The sequence below is a fragment of the Lepus europaeus genome, chromosome 21, assembly GCF_033115175.1.
Source record: "Lepus europaeus isolate LE1 chromosome 21, mLepTim1.pri, whole genome shotgun sequence".
NCBI lineage: Eukaryota > Metazoa > Chordata > Mammalia > Lagomorpha > Leporidae > Lepus > Lepus europaeus.
In genome coordinates, this window is record NC_084847.1 from 435,952 (window position 1) to 455,200 (window position 19,249).

General features: G+C 53.4%; 1 protein-coding gene and 1 pseudogene across 1 annotated transcript in view; one reads left to right on the top strand and one right to left on the bottom strand.

Moving 5' to 3' along the window:
- RAB11FIP3 (RAB11 family interacting protein 3) overlaps positions 1-19,249 on the top strand; it is a 100,420-nt gene that overhangs the window by 20,567 nt on the left and 60,604 nt on the right. The gene's annotated exons all lie outside the window — the stretch shown is intronic.
- On the bottom strand, positions 18,434-18,940 carry LOC133750768 (cofilin-2-like; annotated as a pseudogene).

Here is a 19,249-nt window from a genome sequence, read left to right on the forward strand (position 1 = left end):
TTCAGGGGAGGGGTTCTTCAGGCTCACTTCCCAGGTCCCCACAGCAGCCAGGCAGAAGCCAGAGCCAGGAGCTCCATCCTGGCCTCCAGGTGGGTGCCAGGGACCCAGGCCCCTGAGTCATCTCCTGCCGCTTCCAGGCGCATCAGCCGGGAGCTGGATCACAAGTGGAGCAGCTGGACTCAGACTGCCACTCTGCTACGGGAGGAAGACGTCCCAGGCAAAGGGCGGGCCCCCATACACAATTTCTGTTTTCTTGGGTTAAAGTCTTAAGAGTGGAATTGCTGTGTCACTAGATATGTAGATTTAAAGGATTTTACTTTATTATTTTTTAAAGGTTTAGTTGAAAGAGAGAGAGAAATCTTCCACCCACTGGATCGCTGCCCAGGTGGATGCAACAGCCGAGGCTGTGCCAGGCTGAAGCCAGGAACCAGGAGCTTCCTCTTGTTCTTCCGAGTAGGTGGGAGTGGCCCAAGTACGTGAGCCAGCTTCCCCTGCTATTTCCAAAGTGGCGCCCGTGTGGGAGCTGGTGTTGTAAGCTGCGACTTTCCCAGCTATGTCACAATACCAGCTCCTAAAAGTTGTTTTTTTTTTTTTTTTTTAAGACATATTTATTTATTTGAAAGGCAGAGTTGCAGACATAGAGGGGGAGAAAGAGAGATCTTCCATCCATTGGTTGACTCCCAGATGTCTGCGATGGCTGGGGCCGGGCCAGTTTGAAGCTAGGATCTTCATTTGGGTCTCCCACATGGGTAGCAGGGGCCCAAGCACTACTGCTTCTCCCGGGCCATTAGCAGGGAGCTGGACCAGAAGCAGACCAGCTGAGACTCCAGTTGGTGCCCACATGAGATACTGGTGTTGTAGGCAGTGGCTTTACCTGCTTGACCGCAGCGCCGGCCCCAGGCCTCCATTTCTTAGGTGGCCTCTGAAATCTTGTGGAACCTTATAGAGTTTTTGCGAGTTCCTGTAGTTCATGTTCACCGAACATGGGAGGCCACACACTGCTCTCGTTTTGCATAGTTCTTAGAGAATGGAGCAAAACGGACCAAATCCCCGCTTCTTTAGCGAACATTTAAAATTAAGACAAGAATTATTCTTTATTTGAGAGGAGAGGGCAGACAGACCGAGCTCCTGTCCTCTGGTTCACTCTGCAGGACGCCCACAGTAGCCATACTGGGTCAGGCTAAAGTCAGGCCAGGTCTTCCACGTGGGTGGCCAGGATCCAGGTACTTGAGCGTCAGTGCTGCCTCCCAGGCTCTGTATTCTGGAATCAAGAGCAGGAATCAGGAGTCAGCTCCAGGCTCTTCAATGTGGGACACAGGCACCCCCGTCCGCGTTTTTGCCGCCCGGCCATTGCTCATGTGAGTAGCCTTAGGAGAGCAGACACGAGCGACATCAGATGGAAGTTACGTGACTGGGGCTCATTAGAGGCCAAACCAAATCATGTATGTATCTTACTACAGAAATGCGTCAGGAGAATGAAGTGCAGACCCGTTTTCTGGTTTCTGTGAACAAGAGCCAGGTCTGTAGCACGCACACACAAAGGTGGGGACAAAGATCTAAAATTCAAGCTGAATTTCCTAAAAAATGGAGTGAGGGGCCTGGTGCTGTGGCACGGCAGGTTAAGTACCGGCATCCCATATGGTGCTGGTTACAGTCCTGGCTGCTCCATGTCTGATCCAGCTCTCTGCTGATGTGCCTAGGAAAGCAGTGGAAGGTGGCCAAGTCTCTGGGCCCCTGCACCCACGTAGGAGACGCAGAAGAAGCTCCTGGCTCTTGGCTTTGGCCTGGCCCAGCCTGGGTCATTGAGGCCATTTGAGGAGGAAACAGTGGATGGAAGACCTCACTGTCTGTCTCTCCTCTCTCTCCTCAACTCTGCTTTTTAAGTAAAGAAGTCTTTTTTAAAAATAGGATGATGGGAGACCAGGAGAAGCACCTGGCTCCTGCCATCGGATCAGCGCGGTGTGCCGGCCGCAGCGCGCCAACCGCGGCGGCCATTGGAGGGTGAACCAACGGCAAAAGGAAGACCTTTCTCTCTGTCTCTCTCTCTCACTGTCCACTCTGCCTGTCAAAAAATAAAAAAAAAAAAAAATTAAAAAAAAAAAAAAATAACAAAAAAAAAAAAAAAATAGGATGAACTGATTGAGAACAGGAGAGTGGAGGCGACTTGTGGTGCAGCAGCTAAGTTGCCACTTGGGATGCCTGGACCTCATGTCTGAGCCGAGTTCCGGCTGAGCTTCCTGTCCAGCCTCCTGCTGATGTGCATCCTGGGGGGCAGCAGGTGGTGGCTCAGGTACTGGGGTCCGTAGCACCCACGTGTGGAATTCTGGGCTCCTGGGCTTGGCCTGGCACAGCCCTGGCTGCTGCAGGCATTCGGCGAGTGAACCAGCAGGTGAACATCTCATTCTGTCTCTCTGCCTTTTGGGTAAGATGGAAACAAACAACAGTTACAAAAACAAAAGCGTAGGGCCTGGCGTTGTGGTGTAGTGGGTGGAGCCACTGCCTGCAGCTGGCATCCCACATGTGTACTGGTTCCAGTCCCGACTGCTCTACTTCTAGTGCAGCTCCCTGCTAATGGCCTGGGAAAAGCAGTGGAGGGCGGCCTGAGTACTTGGGCCCTGCCGCCCACGTGGAAGATGAGGGTGAAGCTCCTGGATGCTGGCTTTGACCTGCCCTTATGCTGCTGTTAGGGCCCTCTGGGGAGTGGACCAGCAGATGGAAGATACCCCTCTCCCTCTCCCTCTCTCTCTAACTCTTTCAAATAAATAAATAAATCTTAAAACAAAAACAAAAACAAAAACCCTGTAGACATTGTATCTCAATAAAACTTATCTTTTAAAGGTTAGGTGGGTGTGGCAGACAGCACATGGGCTCCCCAAGATACACAGGTACTAATCCCTAGGTCCTGCGGCCAGTGCTTCAGACAGCAGTGTCCTGTTATGCACAGATTGATTTTCTTCTTTGTCTCCCTCCTCCTCCTCTCTCTCCTCCTCCTCTCTCTCCTCCTCCTCCCCCTCCCTCCCTCCTTTTTTCTAGAAACCTTTTATTTAAGGAATATAAACTTCATACATATCATAGTTACAGCTTTAGGAACTTGGTAATCCTTCCCACTCTGGCCCTCCCACCCACTCTGCCGCCTCTCTTCACTTCTCTCCTATTCCCATTCTTATTTTTCACTAAGATCTGTTTTCAGTGAACCTCACACACATATGATTAACTCTATGTTAAGTACAAAGTTCGACAAATAGTATGAAAAGCCTGTTCCTCAGCAGTCAGACAAGGGCTGTTCAGAGTCCTTGCTTCTCAGAGTGTCAGTTTCACTTCTGCAGATTGCCTTTTAGGTACAGGTCAGGGAGGACATGTGGCATTTATTCTTCTGGGACTAGCTTAGTTCACTAAGTATGATGTTTTCCAGTTTCATCCATTTTGCTGCAAATGTCTGGATTTGGATTTTTTTAACTGCTCTGTAGTATTCCATGGTGTACATATCCTATAATTTCTTTATCCAATCTTCAGTTGAAGGGCTATTGTGAATTGAGCTGCAATAATCATGGGGGTACAGATAACTCTTGCCTATGGATGTCTGAGTCATGTGCTAGGCCTACCTTTAGCTTCCTGAGGTATTGTCATGCTGTCTCCCATAGTGGCTTTACCAGCGTACATTCCCACCAACAGGGGATTAGGGTACCTTTTTCCCCACATCCTCACCAATTGTGATTGTGATTTGCGTTTCTCTGATGGCTAGTGATCCCGAGCATTTGTGTCATGTGTCTGTTGGCCATTTGGATTTCCTCTTTCGAAAAATACCTGTTTAAGTCCTTTGCCAATTTCTTAACTAGGTTGTTTGTTTTATTGTTGTAGATTTTCTTGATCTCTTTCTATATTCTGGTTGTTAATACTTTATCAGTTGAAGTTTGCAGATAACTCCTCCCATTCTGTCGGTTGCCTCCTCACTTTGGTGAGGAGAAACGCCGACGACCCAGGCTTCACAGCACACAGCGCGTGCAGGAGAAATGCCGACGACCCGGGCCTCCCAGCACACAGCGCGTGCGGGAGAGACGCCGATGACCCGGGCCTCCCAGCACACAGCGCGTACAGGAGAGACGCCGACGACCCGGGCTTCCCAGCACACAGCACACAGCACGTGCAGGAGAAACGCCGACGACCCGGGCCTCCCGGCACACAGCGCGTACAGGAGAGACGCCGACGACCCGGGCTTCACAGCACACAGCACACAGCACACAGCGCGTACAGGAGAGACGCCGATGACCCGGGCCTCCCAGCACACAGCGCATGCAGGAGAAACGCCGACGACCCGGGCCTCCCGGCACACAGCACACAGCACGTGCAGGAGAAACGCCGATGACCCGGGCTTCCCAGCACACAGCGCGTGCAGGAGAAACGCCAATGACCCAGGCTTCACAGCACACAGCACGTGCAGGAGAAACGCCAATGACCCAGGCTTCACAGCACACAGCACACAGCGCGTGCAGGAGAAACGCCGACGACCCGGGCCTCCCGGCACACAGCGCATGCAGGAGAAATGCCGACGACCCGGGCCTCCCGGCACACAGCACACAGCGCGTGCAGGAGAGACGCCGACGACCCGGGCTTCACAGCACACAGCACACAGCGCGTACAGGAGAAACGCCGATGACCCAGGCTTCACGGCACACAGCGCATGCAGGAGAAATGCCGACGACCCGGGCTTCCCGGCACACAGCGCGTGCAGGAGAGACGCCGACGACCCGGGCTTCCCAGCACACAGCGTGTACAGGAGAAACGCTGATGACCCGGGCTTCACAGCACACAGCGCGTGCAGGAGAAATGCCGATGACCCGGGCTTCACAGCACACAGCACACAGCGCGTGCAGGAGAAACGCCGATGACCCGGGCTTCCCAGCACACAGCACACAGCGCGTGCAGGAGAAACGCCGACGACCCGGGCTTCCCAGCACACAGCACGTGCAGGAGAAACGCCGATGACCCGGGCTTCACAGCACACAGCGCGTGCAGGAGAAACGCCAATGACCCGGGCTTCACAGCACACAGCGCGTACAGGAGAGACGCCGATGACCCGGGCTTCACAGCACACAGCGCGTACAGGAGAGACGCCGATGACCCGGGCTTCACAGCACACAGCGCGTACAGGAGAGACGCCGATGACCCGGGCTTCACAGCACACAGCGCGTGCAGGAGAGACGCCGATGACCCGGGCCTCCCGGCACACAGCACACAGCACGTGCAGGAGAAACGCCGATGACCCGGGCCTCCCGGTACACAGCACACAGCGCGTGCAGGAGAAACGCCGATGACCCGGGCTTCCCAGTACACAGCGCGTGCAGGAGAAACGCCGACGACCCGGGCTTCCCAGCACACAGCGCGTGCAGGAGAAACGCCGACGACCCGGGCTTCCCAGTACACAGCGCGTGCAGGAGAAACGCCGATGACCCGGGCTTCCCAGCACACAGCGCGTGCAGGAGAAACGCCGATGACCCGGGCTTCCCAGTACACAGCGCGTGCAGGAGAAACGCCGATGACCCGGGCTTCACAGCACACAGCGCGTGCAGGAGAAACGCCGACGACCCGGGCTTCCCAGCACACAGCGCGTGCAGGAGAAACGCTGATGACCCACACAGCGCGTGCAGGAGAGACGCCGATGACCCAGGCTTCCTGGCACACAGCGCGTGCAGGAGAAACGCCGATGACCCACACAGCGCGTGCAGGAGAAACGCCGACGACCCACACAGCGCGTGCAGGAGAAACGCCGATGACCCACACAGCGCGTACAGGAGAGACGCCGATGACCCGGGCTTCCTGGCACACAGCGCGTGCAGGAGAAACGCCGATGACCCGGGCCTCCCAGCACACAGCGCATACAGGAGAAACGCCGATGACCCGGGCCTCCCAGCACACAGCGCGTGCACGTGTTGCAGTGCCGCGCTGCATGGACCTGTGGGTGGTGACTTCTGTCAGATGTAGATTTGAGTAAGGATTTGGGGTGCTTCCAGAGGGGTTGGTACCACACATGGCACTGCGTCTGCCCGAGGGTTTTTTTTTAATATTATTTCAAAACATTTTCACGTTTGGGGTGGTTGCTGTGACCCAGTGGGTTACCCTGCTGCTTGGTCTGCCCACGTTCTGCTTTGGGTGCCTGGACTGAGTCCTGCTTCTGCTTTCAATCTAGCTTCCTGCTGATTCACACTCTGGTGACAGTGGTGGTGGCCCAAGGACTTGGACCCCTGCTACCCTGGATGGAGTTCTGGGCTCCTGGCTTCAGCCTAGCTCAGCCCTGGCTGTTGTGGACATTTGGGGAGTGAACCAGAGAATGAAGGATCTCTCTCTCTCTCTTTCCCTCCTGTCTCTGTTGCTCTGCCTTTTAAATATATAAAAATAAACAGACTTCAGGCCGGCGCCGCGGCTCACTAGGCTAATCCTCCACCTGCGGCGCCGGCACACCGGGTTCTAGTCCTGGTTGGGGCACCGGATTCTGTCCCGGTTGCCCCTCTTCCAGGCCAGCTCTCTGCTGTGGCCCGGGAGTGCAGTGGAGGATGGCCCAAGTGCTTGGGCCCTGTACCCGTGGGAGACCAGGAGAAGCACCTGGCTCATGGCTTCAGATCAGTATGGCGCAGCGCGCTGGCTGCGGCGGCCATTGGAGGGTGAACCAACGGTAAAGGAAGACCTTTCTGCCTGTCTCTCTCACTGTTCACTCTGTCAAAAATTAAAAAAATAAAAATATAATAAATAAAAGAAAAGTCCATATTTAAAAAAAAAAAAACTTCAAAGATAAAATATTCTATAAGCCAGGTTGTGGTGCAATGGATTAAGCCTCCTCCTGCAGCGCCAGCATCCCATGGTGCGAACACTGGCTCGAGTCCCAGCTGCTCCGCTTCTGATCCAGTGCCCTGCCGATGGGCCTGAGGGTGGCAGAGAATGGCCCAAGAATGGGCTGGCGCTGTGGGGCAGCGGGGAACACCAGCACCCCCTGTGGGTGCCAGGTCAGGTCCCTGCTGCTCCAATTCCAAACCAGCTCTCTGCTGATGTACCTGGGAAAGCAGCATAGGATGGTCCAAACCCCAGGCCCCTGCCACCCATGTGGGAGACCCACAGAATAAGCTCCTGGCTTCTGCTTCCAGATTGGCCCAGGGCCAGCCATTGTGGCCATCTGGGAAGCGAACCATTTGTGAGGGTGAAGCAACGGGTGGAAGATTTCTTTCTGTCTATCTGCTCTGCCTCTCTCCCTCTGTTCCTGCCACTCTGCCTTTCAAATAAGTAAATAAACCTTGAAAAGAAAGAAAATGGCCCAAATATTTGGGCTGCTGCCCACCCACAAGGGAGACCAGGATGCAGATCCAGGCTCCAGCTGACGTGGCCATCTGGGGAGTGGACAGTAGAGGGGAGATCTCTCTCTGTGTTACTCTGCCTTTCAGTAGGTAAGGTACATCCTGGAAAAGGAGAGCAAATTTCGGAACAACTGTCCAAAAACAGACACGCGGACTGACTTCCGAACGTGTCGGTAAAGGACGACAGATACCCTGTCTCCTCTTCATCAGCTTATCAAGATGGCTTGACCGTGACTCTTCTGTCTTTTTTAAAAGATTAATTTATGTGTTTATTTTAGAGGCAGAGTAACGGAGGAGCAGAGCTCTTTCAGCTACTGGTCCGCTCCACAGATGACTGGCAGCTGGGGCTGGGCCAGGCTGAAGCCAGGCGCTTCCGTCGGGGTCTCCTGCGTGAGTGGCAGGAACTCGAGGACGTGAGCCATCATCCGTTGCTTCCCAGGCACCTCAGCGGATTGGAAGTGGAGTAGTTAGGACTGGAACCCGTACTCTGATACGGAACGTGAGCATCCCAAGTGGTTGTTACCCTGCTGTACCACAATTCCATCCCACCTCCTCTGAATTCTAAGTGAGGGTTTTAGAAATGGTGTCTTGAGGCCGACGACGCGGCTCACTAGGCTAATCCTTCGCCTGCGGCGCTGGCACACCAGGTTCTAGTTCCGGATTCTGTCCCGGTTGCCCCTCTTCCAGGCCAGCTCTCTGCTGTGGCCCGGGAAGGCAGTGGAGGATGGCCCAAGTGCTTGGGTCCTGCACCCGCATGGGAGACCAGGAGAATCACCTGGCTCCTGGCTTCGGATCAGCGCAGTGTGCTGGCTGCAGCACACCAGCTGCAGCGGCCATTGGGGGGTGAACCAACGGAAAAAGGAAGACCTTTCTCTCTGTCTGTCTCTCTCACTGTCTACTCTGCCTGTCAAAAAAAAAAAAAAAAAGAAATGGTGTCTTGAGTTTTGGTGCAGACTGGCACACACACTTTGGGGCCAAAGGTAGGTAGTTGTCTGTGACCAGAGTGCCCTGGTGACTTGGTTGTGAGCTGGTCTCATCAGGTGGTTGTTGGGGGTTCAAGGGATAGTACAGGTCAGGATCGCTAGGCTGTCCCCGGGGAGCAACATGGAAAGGCGTTGTGTACGTGCAGCTGCTTTGTTGGCACCTTTAGGGGAAAGCGTAGGTGCTGTCAGGCAAGGTGAGCAGCCTCAGGTCTCCGTGTGACGTCTAGGTGACTGAACCTGCCTGTTGAGAGTGGCTGTTTTCTGTGCACCCAGCCCCTGTGAGCAGCTGGAGGAATCCCCCAGGGACCTGCTGCCTGGTGTCACTGTTTCTGCGGGGCAGGTGTGGTTCAGTGGGTTAAGCTGCTGCTTGGGATCCCTGAACGCCTCTCCGAGTGCCTGGTTCCAATCCCAGCTCCTCTGCTGCTGCTTTTTTTAATTTTTAAAAAGATTTTATATCAGAGTTAGTTATAGACAGTGAGAGGGAGAGACAGAGACAAAGGTCTTCCCTCCGTTGGTTCATTCCCCAGTTGACTGCAACAGCCAGAGCTGTGCTGATCTGAAGCCAGGAGTCAGGAGCTTCCTCCAGGTCTCCCATGTGGGTGCAGGGACTCAAGCACTTGGGCCATCTTCCACTGCTTTCCCAAGCCATTAGCAGATCAGAAGTGATCACAGAAGTGATCACAGCGCTGATCAGAAGTGGAACAGGGCCGGCGCTGTGGCTCACTTAGTTAATCCTCCGCCTGCAGCGCCAGCATCCCATATGGGCTGGCGCCGGTTCTAGTCCCGGTTACTCCTCTTCCAGTCCAGCTCTCTGCTGTGGCCTGGGAGGGCAGTGGACGATGGCCCAAGTGCTTGGGTTCCTGCACCCACGTGGGAGACCCAGAAGAAGCTCCTGGCTCCTGGCTTCGGATCAGCGCAGTGTTGGCCATAGCGGCCATTTGGGGAGTGAACCAATGGAAGGAAGACCTTTCTGTCTCTTTCTCATTGTCCAAAAAAAAAAAAAAAAAAAAAAAAGAGTGGAACAGTCAGGACTCCAGCTAGTGCCCAAATGGAATGCCAGTGCCACAGGCAATGGCTCAACCTGCTGCGCTAGCTCCGGCCCCTCCCGTGTCTAGTCTTTAAGAAGCTGCCTGGGGCCGGCGCTATGGCATAGTAGGTTAAGCCTCCGACTGCAGCGCTGACATCCCGTGTGGGCACCAGTTCAAATCTCAGCTCTGATCCAGCTCCCTGCTAATGGCCTGAGAAAGCAGTGGCAGATGGCCCAAGTGCTTGGGTCCCTGCACCCACGTGAGAGACCCAGATAAGCTCCTGGCTCCTGGCTTTGAATCTGCTCAGCTCTAGTCATTGTGGCCATTTGGGGAGTGAACCAGCAGATAGAAAACCACTCTCTCTCTGTCTTTCCTTCCCTCTGTAACTCTGCCTCTCAAATAAATAAATAGATCTTAAAAAAAAAAAAAAACAAAAAAACACTGGATATGCGGGCCAGCGCTGTGGCATAGTGGGTAAAGCTGCTGCTTCTGTTGCTGACATCCCATATGGGTACCTGTTTGAGTCCTGGCTGCTCCACTTCCAATTTAGATTCCTGCTAATGTTCCTGGGAAAGCAACGGAAGATGGCCCAAGTACTTGGATGCCTGCTCCTATGTGGGAGACTGGGAGAAGCTCCTGGCTCCTGGCTTTGGATCGGCCCAGCTGTGGCCTTTGCAGCTATTTGTGGTGTGAACCAGCAGATGGAAGGCCTCTGCCTCTCCCTCTCTCTCTGTACTTCTGCCTTTCAAATAAATAAATCCTAAAAAAAAAAAGAAATCCTAGACACACAACTACTATATGACCCAGCAATTTCACATAAAAATATAGAGCAACTTAAGTAACCACCAGATGTCCTACACAGGTGAATTGTTATAGAAATTGTAATATATTATTTCCTTGCAGCGTTACTCAGGAATGAAAAGGAACAAAAGTGTTAATATAGGCAACAGCCTGGGTGACTTTTCAGGGAATTCTGTTGAGTGAAGACGTCAGCCCCAGAATGTGACGTTCTGTGCGACACTATTGAACTGAGGAAGCGGGAGTGCAGGACGAAGCGGTGGCTGCGGGGTGAGGGCAGCGGCAGGGAGGTGACTGGAGGTGGGAGTCGGAGCTTCTGCACCAGTGTGTGTTTCCTGGCTGTGATCCTAAGGTAACAGGCGCTCAGGGTCTCTCTGCATTTTTTCTTAGAATTGCAGGTAAGCCTACAGTTATCTCAAAATAACAGCTAAAAATACGTTAAGGTGAACTTGAGGTATCTTAAAAGGCTACTGATTTATTTTCTTTGTGGTAACAATAAAGAAAACTTATACTTTTTTTGTAAAAACTATGATAGTTGCAACATGATGCAGAAATAGGCTTCGTTTCTCTTTGAAGGGTGCTTTGCTGTGAAACCGTAATGCAGTGTTTTAATGTGATTTTTTTGGGTAATTTTACTTACAACTGAAAGGCAGAGCGACAGAAATCTTCTATGTGCTGGTTTGCTCCTCAGAGCCTCAGCATCATGGTTGGGCCAGGCTGAAGCCCGGAGCCAAAAACCGCATCCGAGTCTCCACGTGAGTCCCGAGGTCCTAGGTGCAGGGCCGTCACTGCGCATTGAGCCAGGGGCTGTTTGGGATGTGGGAAGACGCTGCTGCGCCAAGCGCCCGCCCCTGCAATGTGATGGCTCTGAGGAGGGCCTAGAGTTCTCATTCTGGTTTCTTGTCTTCCAGCAATGCCATCTTTTGGTTAAGTTTTCCATTGGAATACTAGGAGCTGACTGCCTCCCTCTGTGGCTGGTTGCACAGCAGACTCCTTTGAAGCCTACTCCATCCGGTTGCTGGGGCAGACTGGCTCGCTGGGGCCGCCCTGGTGGTGTCTCGGCTTGGTTTTCTGGCCCTGCAGATTGTGCAGGAAGTGTGGGTTGTCTGACAGCGTCACCAGTTTCTTCTGAGAGCCTCTTGTGGAGCACTTTGAGAGACGAGAACTATACCAGGTCAGCTGCCTTCAGGCCTCAAGGCAGTGTAGGTCAAGGGCGTAGTTTCCAACACAGTGGTCCACATCCCATGTCTGAGTGCCTGGTTCCAGTGCTAGCTCTGGTTCCCATTGCGGCTTCTAGCTAATTGTACCCTGGAAGGCAGCTCAAGTACTTGGGTCCCTGCCAACCCTGTGGGAGACATGGGGTGGAATTCCAGGCTCCTGGCTTCAGCCTGGGCCAGCCCAGGCTGCTGTGGGCATTTGCTGAGTGAACTGGCAGACGGAAGATCTCTCTGTGCCTTTCAAATGAATGGAAATTAAAAAAAAAAAATTTGGTGGGGAGCCGGTGCTGTGGCATAGTGGGTTAAGCCACCATCAGCAGTGGTGGCATCCCGTATGGCACCAGTTCATTTCTCAGCTGCTCCACTTCCATTCCAGCTCTCTGCTGTGGCCTGGGAAAGCAGCAGGAGATGGCCCAAGTGCTTAGGCCCCTGCACCCACGTGGGAGACCTGGAGGAAGCTCCTGGCTCCTGGCTTTGACCTGGCCTGGCCTTGGCTGTTATGGCTGTTTGGGGAGTGAACCAGTGGATGGAAGATCTCTCTGCCTGTTTCTCTCTCTGTAACTCTGCCTTTCAAATAAATAAGTGAATCTTTCAAATATTTTTTAAAGAATAAGCCCTTTGTTTCCCCCTTGATCGTTCTACCAGGGTGGCATGAAAGGACCTGCTCCTGGTGAATGATTTTTTAAGAAGCCTTTGGTTAATAAACAAGTGACCAGCTTGGTTCGTTTTGTTCTTCAAGGAGCTTCAGTTTCGACTGAAGATTCCCCGGGATCTTAGAGGTTGGGCATACTGCTGCATACCTTGTGTCCAGCAGTGTGGGCCTTGTGTCCAGCAGTGTGGGCCTTGTGTCCACTATGGACCTTGCGTCCAGCAGTGTGGGCCTTGTGTCCAGCAGTACAGACCTTGTGTCCAGCAGTGTGGGCCTTGTGTCCAGCAGTGTGGGCCTTGTGTCCAGTATGGACCTTGCGTCCAGCAGTGTGGGCCTTGTGTCCAGCAGTGCGGGCCTTGTGTCCAGCAGTACAGACCTTGTGTCCAGCAGTACAGACCTTGTGTCCAGCAGTGCGGGCCTTGTGTCCAGCAGTGCGGGCCTTGTGTCCAGCAGTGCGGGCCTTGTGTCCAGCAGTGTGGGCCTTGTGTCCAGCAGTGCGGGCCTTGTGTCCAGCAGTACAGACCTTGTGTCCAGCAGTGCGGGCCTTGTGTCCAGCAGTGCGGACCTTGTGTCCAGCAGTACGGACCTTGTGTCCAGCAGTGCGGACCTTGTGTCCAGCAGTGCGGGCCTTGTGTCCAGCAGTGCGGACCTTGTGTCCAGCAGTGCGGGCCTTGTGTCCAGCAGTACGGACCTTGTGTCCAGCAGTGTGGACCTTGTGTCCAGCAGTGCGGGCCTTGTGTCCAGTGTGGACCTTATGTCCAGCAGTGCGGGCCTTGTGTCCAGCAGTGTGGGCCTTGTGTCCAGCAGTGTGGGCCTTGTGTCCAGCAGTATGGACCTTGTGTCCAGCAGTGCGGGCCTTGTGTCCAGCAGTGTGGACCTTGTGTCCAGCAGTATGGACCTTGTGTCCAGCAGTGTGGACCTTGTGTCCAGCAGTGTGGGCCTTGTGTCCAGCAGTGTGGACCTTGTGTCCAGTATGGACCTTGTGTCCAGCAGTGTGGGCCTTGTGTCCAGTATGGACCTTGTGTCCAGCATGGACCTTGTGTCCAGCAGTGTGGGCCTTGCATCCAGCAGTGTGGGCCTTGTGTCCAGCAGTGTGGGCCTTGTGTCTAGTACAGACCTTGTGTCCAGTATGGACCTTGTGTCCAGAGGCTCCTGATGGACAGATTTCTGTGAGATGAGATTGCTGGCTCACTTGCTGCTGTGAACCAGCTCACACGACGTCCCTGCCCAGTGACACTCAGAGCGAGGGGTCTGGGGGTCTGGGTACAGGCGGCCCCTCGCTGCTGGGAGGGATCAGAGAACCTTGTGCGGGTGGGGCTTGTGATCCAGGCTGAGTGCCGGGGCCTGGCTCCCTGGAGTCTCCTTTCTGCGATGCCCCTGGTTCTCCATGTCGCTTCTCAGTGGTGCCCAAGCTTTGCCAACAGCTCTCTTGGCATTTCTCACTCTGAACCTCAGGACGGCTGCGTCTCGCTGCTGGGTTCTAGCTTTTCTTTCTGCTCTGCCCAGTGGGACTGGGTTCCCCTGGATTTCAGTGGTCACTCCTTTCCCTATGTGACTCCCCTGCCTCCCGAAGACCAGGAGGAAATCTCATTGATGTCGGCCCTCAAGCTGGGGTGCAAGACATTCTCTTTATTTTATTGAGCTTTATTTATTTGCCTTTTTTTTTTTTTGACAGGCAGAGCGGACAGTGAGATAGAGGGACAGAGAGAAAGGTCTTCCTTTGCCATTGGTTCACCCTCCAATGGCTGCTGCGGCCAGTGCACCGCGCTGATCCCAAGGCAGGAGCCAGGTGCTTCTCCTGGTCTCCCATGGGGTGCAGGGCCCAAGCACTTGGGCCATCCTCCAGTGCACTCCCGGGCCACAGCAGAGAGCTGGCCTGGAAGAGGGGCAACCGGGACAGAATCCGGCGCCCCAACTGGGACTAGAACCCTGTGTGCCGGCGCCGCAAGGTGGAGGATTAGCCTGTTGAGCCACAGCGCCGGCCGAGCTTTATTTATTTGCAAGGCAGAATTGGGGGAAAGAGAGAGAGAGAGGTCCATCTGTCATCCACTGGTTCACTCCCTAGATGTCTGCAACGGTCAGGGCTGGGCCTGGTAGAAGCCAGAAGGGAGGAGCTCCATCCAGGTTTCCCATGTGGGGAACAGGGCCCCATCACCTGCTGCCTGCCAGGGAGCTGGACTGGAAGTAGGGTGGCCACGACTTGATCTGGCTCTGTGATGTGGGACTCAGGTGTCCCAGGCAGAGCCACAACGCTCAGCTCCAAGACTCCTAACGCCCGGCTTCCCGTGATCCTGTCCCACCCGGGAGCAGCAGCCTGGATTCTTGTTCTCTCCTGGGCTGTGTGTCTCTCGCCACCTGTGCAGTTGCACCTCTGAAACCCCTCTCTTTGGCCTCGGTGTAGCCTCAGGACCTAATCTTCCTGTTGTTTGCCTGATTCGAGGCCTCCAGATACAGCTGGAAAGGCACTGCTGTCAGGAACAGGAGCCGATGCTGTGAGCAGTGCCCACGTGTGACGGCATCTCCTTGGCGTCCCAGGCCTGGCCCCGCCCTCTGCCAACACCCTGCTTATTCCATCAGCTCTTGCCTCCCCCAGGCGAGGGACTGGATCTGGTTTATCTGCCTCCCGTCCTGGACAGGGCCTCCCGAAGCTTTCTCCATGTCTCACTGCCATGCCAGCAGCTGTCAGCCCACCCATGTGGGGTAGCCCAAGAGGAGTACCTGCGACCATGTGGGGTAGCCCAAGAGGAGTACCTGCGACCATGTGGGGTAGCCCAAGAGGAGTACCTGCGACCATGTGGGGTAGCCCAAGAGGAGTACCTGCGACCATGTGGGGTAGCCCAAGAGGAGTACCTGCGACCATGTGGGGTAGCCCAAGAGGAGTACCTGCGACCATGTGGGGTAGCCCAAGAGGAGTACCTGCGACCATGTGGGGTAGCCCAAGAGGAGTACCTGCGACCATGTGGGGTAGCCCAAGAGGAGTACCTGCGACCATGTGGGGTAGCCCAAGAGGAGTACCTGCGACCATGTGGGGTAGCCCAAGAGGAGTACCTGCGACCATGTGGGGTAGCCCAAGAGGAGTACCTGCGACCATGTGGGGTAGCCCAAGAGGAGTACCTGCGACCATGTGGGGTAGCCCAAGAGGAGTACCTGCGACCATGTGGGGTAGCCCAAGAGGAGTACCTGCGACCATGTGGGGTAGCCCAAGAGGAGTACCTGCGACCATGTGGGGTAGCCCAAGAGGAGTACCTGTGACCATGTGGGGTAGCCCAAGAGGAGTACCTGTGACCATGTGGGGTAGCCCAAGAGGAGTACCTGTGACCATGTGGGGTAGCCCAAGAGGAGTACCTGCGGCCGCTGTGAATTATCCCTGATGGTTCTGCACCTTTTTAAAAATTTTGTTTTATTTATTTATTTTTTTGACAGGCAGAGTTAGACAGTGAGAGAGAAAGGTCTTCATTACGTTGGTTCACCCCCCAAATGGCCACTACGGCCGGCACGCTGCACCGATCCGAAGCCAGGAGCCAGGTGCTTCTTCCTGGTTTCCCATGCAGGTGCAGGGCCCAAGCACTTGGCCATCCTCCACTGCACTCCCCGGCCACAGCAGAGAGCTGGACTGGAAGAGGAGCAACCGGGACAGAATCTGGCACCCTGACCAGGACTAGAACCCGGTGTGCCAGCGCCGCAGGCGGAGGATTAGCCTAGTGAGCCGCAGCGCCGGCCGATTCTGCACCTTTTAATGTGCTCACCCAGCCCACTCTACCTTACTAGGCCTCTTTAATGATCTTTTCTTCATTTTGTGGTAAAAAATCATCTATCCCCCGGCCAAATGCACTGCCCTACCCTCTTTGTTTTTCTCTTCCGTGCTGTTGTTGTCTTTCTTTCTCTCTCTCTTTTTAAGGATTTATTTGAAAGAGTTACAGAGAGGCAGTGAGAGAAGTGTGTGTGTGGGGGGGTCCTTCCATCTGCTTGTTCACTCCCCAAATGGCCACAGTGACTGGAGCTGCAGGAGCCCAGAGCTTCTTCCCAGTCTCCCACACAGATGCAGGGGCCCAAGGACTTGGACCATCCTCCACTGCTTTCCCAGGCCACAGCAGAGAGCTGGATGGGAAGTGGAGCAGCCGGAACTCGAATCAGCACCCATATGGGATGCTGGCACTGCAGGCGGTAGCTTTACCAACTACACCACAGTGCCACCCCCCTCACTGTTTTTTAAAAGTTTTATTTATTTATTTATTTGAATGGCAGAGTGACAGTCTAGCACTGGTTCACTCTCCACATACCTGAGACTGGCGGTGCTGTGCCAGGCCAAGACCAGGAGCCAGGAACTCCATCAGAATCTCCCATGTAGGCGGCAGGAGCCTAAGTGCGTGGGCCATGAGCTGATGCTCCCACGCATGTTAGCAGGAAGTGGAGGTGGGACTCAGTCCCAGCTGCCCTGACATGTTTTGCGAGTGTCCCAGCTGTTGGCTTGACCCACTGCACCCCAGTGCCTCCTCCCTTACTCTAAAATTCCACTGTACAGGGGCCTGTGCTGTTTCATCACTTAGGGCTAAGCCACTGTCGGCAGTACCAGCATCCCTTATGGGTCCCAGTGTAAGTCCCGCTGCTCCTGATCAGCTCCTGCTGTGGCCTGGGAAAGCAGCGGAAGACGGCCCAAGTGCTTGAGCCCCTGCTCCTGGCCCAGCCCTGGCCCAGCCCCGGCCCAGCCCTGGCTGTTGTGGACACTTGGGTAGTGAATCAGCAGATGGAAGACCTCTCTCTGTCTCTCCTTCTCTCTTTCTATGTAATTCTGACTTTCAAATAAATAAATAAATACGTCTTTCATAAAGAATTATTTTTGTTATAGAGGGGATCAAACCCGTGTAACAGGAGAAAGACTGGCATGTGACTTTGCAGTACCCGCCCTTCAGCAGCTTTGTGCCAGTCAGCTACATTCAGGTGTATATTTAAACTTTCCAGTAAGTATTCTGGTCTGAAGCCAGCAGCCAGGAGCTTCTTCCGCGTCTTCCACGTGGGTGCAGGGGCTCAAGGACCTGGGCCATCTTCTGTTGCTTTCCCAAGCTATAGCAGAGAGCCAGACCAAAAGTGGAGCAGCTGGGACTCGAACTGGTGCCCATATGGGATGCAGGCGGTGGCTTAATCCACTATGCCACAATGTTGGCTCCTAAAAGAAATCTTTTTTTTTTTTTTTTAACATGCCACAATTTTTATTGCAACGTGGCCATTTTTGTGAGGGTGGGGAGTCTAATTTCAAAACAATGTTCCATTTAAGGCTCTTTTATACAGAAATTGCCATCATGACTGATATTCAGAATATCTTTAGTGTTGCAAGACGCACATGGTAAACATAAAACTGCTACACTTACTCAGTAGTGTACACTCAGTGGAAAACAAAAAGGCACTAATCATAGCTGTTTCATTTAAGAAGGCATGCCGGTACAGGAATGAGCACTGAGGTACTGGGCTAAATTGATGACACAGTTATCAAAACTTGATTGGCACGCCGGCGCCGTGGCTCAACAGGCTAATCCTCCGCGCCGGCACACCGGGTTCTAGTCCCGGTTGGGGCACCGATCCTGTCCCGGTTGCCCCTCTTCCAGGCCAGCTCTCTGCCGTGGCCCGGGAGTGCAGTGGAGGATGGCCCAAGTGCTTGGGCCCTGCACCCCATGGGAGACCAGGAGAAGCACCTGGCTCCTGCCATCGGAACAGCGCGGTGCGCCGGCCGCAGCGCGCTACCGCGGCGGCCATTAGAGGGTGAACCAACGGCAAAGGAAGACCTTTCTCTCTGTCTCTCTCTCTCACTGTCCACTCTGCCTGTCAAAAAAAAAAAAAAAAAAAAAAAAAAAAACAAAACTTGATTGGCATTCCTTTGGGGGGGTTAAACTCATTACAGAAAAAGTGCTTCTGATGCATAGGGTTATATCCTGCTGCCAGGTCACATGTCACATGCTGCCATGTCACACAAATAGGTTGGCCAAGGCAGGTGAGGCGTGTGAATGCTCAAGCCTCCGATTGGCAATCAAGTGCAACTATAAATAATACCGAAACAAGTTGACCGTCTGACCAGTGGATAATACTTTCAAGGCATTCAGTTAGCTTACCCTTTGCAGTATTCTAAGCTATTCACATTGACAATCACACTCATTGTAGTGCTTGCTACAAGGGAGGCATCTAACCAGTTCTTTCGGCTGAAGTAAGACGGGAAGGCTTCCTTGGGTTCTCCGTAAAGTAACTGCGTTCAACAGTCTGATGGCAATCACGGATAGGCTGCTTAAAGGAATGGTGCCTCCTTCATTCATTGTGTTAGAAGGGCCCAGTAGAAAGGGGAAAAAAGGGAAAAAACAAAAACAAAACCCTAATACTATTCCAGTGGACTGAGCTGGAGAAATGGAAGCTCCTTAAGATCAGGTGGCACTTGACTGTCATTTTATAGTGGTTTTCCTTCAAGTGAAGCTACTACATTGCCTCCCAATTTCTCTCCCAGTGTTGACTGGTCCTTAATGTCACCCAAGCCATTCACTTGCCATTCACTTGCCCTGTAAATTTCTCTTTAATGGCATCGTTAGAGCTGGCATGAATCATCTTGCTTTTTAAAGGTGCACTTTCAGGAGCCCAGAATGTAAACACTAGGTCTTCTTTCTTAGACTCTTCTGTTTCGTATGTGGCATCGTACAAAGCATACCGGCAACCATTCAGAGGTAGCAACTTCACAAAAGATGTGTAGGGGTCCTCTACAGAATCACCAATGTCACCCACCAAGATCTGCTTTGCTTCCTCTACAATTATTTGTCTTCTGTCTTCGCTTAAACAGAAGAGAACTGCTTTCTTTCTTTTTTTGATCTCCTCTTGTGTAGAAGATTTCCTTACTTTCATATCATTAAAAACTTTGAGGACTTCATCATTCACTGTAACTCCGGAGGCCATAGTGCCCACGGCTGTGGCTGCGGCGGAGCTCGGACTCGGGCGCTGTGGCACTCAGAAATCTTAAAAAAAAAAAAAAAAAAAAAAAAAAAAAAATATTGTTGTCATTGGTGCCAAAAAGTTAAGAGGTAATTTTTTTACTCTTTTTTTATTTTTATTTATTTTTTTATTTTTTGACAGTGGACAGTGAGAGAGAGACAAAGAGAAAGGTCTTCCTTTTCCGTTGGTTCCCCCCCCCAATGGCCGCTGCGGCTGGCGCACCGCGCTGATCCGAAGCCAGGAGCCAGGTGCTTCTCCTGGTCTCCCATGGGGT